The sequence below is a fragment of the Tenrec ecaudatus genome, chromosome 6, assembly GCF_050624435.1.
Source record: "Tenrec ecaudatus isolate mTenEca1 chromosome 6, mTenEca1.hap1, whole genome shotgun sequence".
NCBI classification, from domain to species: Eukaryota; Metazoa; Chordata; class Mammalia; order Afrosoricida; family Tenrecidae; genus Tenrec; species Tenrec ecaudatus.
This window is the reverse complement of record NC_134535.1, coordinates 123,253,325-123,255,574: the sequence shown is the minus strand read 5'-3', so window position 1 is coordinate 123,255,574 and position 2,250 is coordinate 123,253,325. Positions and strand designations below refer to the sequence as shown.

The window sequence follows — 2,250 nt, the reverse complement described above, 5'->3', positions numbered from 1 at the left end:
TCTCACAATTTCCCTGGGTGAGGTGCACAGCATGTCTGCTTAGGATCTTACAAGGTGAACATCAAGGTGTCCTGGGTCCGTATTCCTATCTAGAAGTTCAGTGGCTAATGCACTACTGAGACTACTCTGAGTTTCTCTTCGCTGTAGGACTGAGGTCTTCATTTCCTTCCTGGCATACTTGTTGCCATTGTTGTTGGGTGCCATTGAGTCGGTTCCAACCCATAGCTACCTTACTCACATCAGAATGAAATACTGCCCATTCCTGCGCCCTTACAAGTGTCCTTAGGCTCTAGCCCATCATTGCAACCATCATGTCCATCCACCTCCTTATCCAGGAAATGATCTCTGCTAACAACGTGTCCCCAGTATGTAAGATGAAGTCTCGCCATCCTTGCCTCCGAGGAGCACCGTGGCCACATTTGCTCCATCACAGATCGTCATGCCCTTTAACAGCCCGTGGCACTTTCCATGTTCTTCTTTGACCCCACAGTTCAAATGTATCAATTCTTCTTTGGCCTTCTTTATTCAATATTCAACTTATGCGTGCAAATAACTGAAAAAAGCATGGCTCAGGTCAGATGCACTTTAGCCCTCAAAGTAATATCCTTGCTCTTCAATACTCTAGAGTTCTTGTGCAGCAGATTTACTTAATGCAAGTAGTCTTTTTGATCTGTATATAAAGATAGACCTCAAAGTTAGACATATTCTTTTGAAAGTGAACTAGAGGTGTAGTGATTTCTTCAAGCTATTAGCAGGCGCTGAACATTCTGGGTGCTCACACAGAGCATGGGGGAACTTTAAGACTTAATTTGGTGTAAGAATTTTGTGGGGCAGGGACAGTCTGGGGTCTGGCTTGCTGGAAGGTGCGGCGGCAAGACGGGCGGGGAAGATGCCAGTGACGGTGATGGCGGAAAGCACCTTCAGTTTCAAAAAGTTGCTGGACCAGTGCGAGAACCAGGAGCTCGAGGCTCCTGGAGGTATCGCCACTGCCCCGGTGTACAGGCAGCTCCTGGCCCTGTACCTGCTGCACAACGACATGAATAATGCAAGGTATCTTTGGAAAAGAATTCCGCCTACTATCAAATCTTCCAACGCGGAGCTGGGGGGCATCTGGTCGGTCGGCCAGAGAATCTGGCAGCGTGACTTCCTGGGGATCTACACCACCATCAGCGCCCACCAGTGGTCAGAGGCTGTGCAGCCCATCATGGACGCGCTGAGAGGTGTGCTGGAGCAGGGCTGGCAGGCCGACTCCACCACCAGGATGGTCATGCCCAAGAAGCCTGTTGCAGGAGTCCTGGACGCCCCCTCCAGCAGGTTTAGCCCCCTGACAGCGCCAACACCTGTCCCACCGGTCCCCAACGAGCAGCAGTTAGCCCGGCTGACGGACTACGTGGCCTTCCTGGAAAACTGAGCCTGGCCCTGTCTGCTGACAGGCTGAGAGCTGCCAGGGCGTCTGTCTGCCCATCTGTGTGCTTGCTCAGCAGGTGCCCTGGGGGCAGGGCCCAGCCCCTCACTGAGCAGGCAGTTGACACCACCAGCTTAGAAAGAAGGGCCTTCCCCTGTGCCCTCCGCCTGACCTGACCCGACCACCAGCCAGTCCTCCGTGGGACCCTTCCCCTCGTGTGAGGGCCTCAGTGCTCACTGGGCAGCACGGGCACCTTCGGGGGGGGGGGTGACACGCCCAGGACTGGGGAGACTCACCACCTTTGGAGAACGCGCGTTCCCTCCCACCTGAGACCCCGCGTGGGACACGGGCCACTGAGGAAGAGGCTGCACCCTGGACCCCTTGTGAGGTGACTGTGGAACAGATGCAGATGGGCCCTGAGCAGCGCTCCCTGGTGACACCTCCCTGCAGTCAGAGAGCAGCAAGGGGGCACAGTGCCAGGAAGACCTTCCAAGGACAAGCTGCCTGCAGGATGCTGCCCACCCCCCACCTCGCAGAGTCTCACTGCGAGTCTGGCCCGCCTGTGAGGACGTGTCCTTTGTACCTGTAGATTCACGCCCACTCCGTGCATCGATTCTACATCATTCAATAAACGTGTGGACACCAAAAAAAAAAAAAAGAATTTTGTGGGAGAGTTTTTCAAACAAATGAAAGCATTAAAAATAGGTATTATTAGCAACTGGAAATTAGACTTTCACTTTAAGTAATGAAATTAGTCCTCTGAATGATCCGATATTTGGAAATGATATTTAAAATAAGATGCTTTGTGTTCCCAATCGTTGTATTGGCATATGATTCACACCTGA

At 52.5% G+C, this 2,250-nt stretch overlaps 1 pseudogene; it reads left to right on the top strand.

Annotated features, from left to right (window-relative positions):
* The first annotated feature begins 838 nt into the window (after positions 1–838).
* On the top strand, positions 839–1,659 carry LOC142451193 (COP9 signalosome complex subunit 8 pseudogene; annotated as a pseudogene).
* The last annotated feature ends 591 nt before the right edge of the window (positions 1,660–2,250 follow it).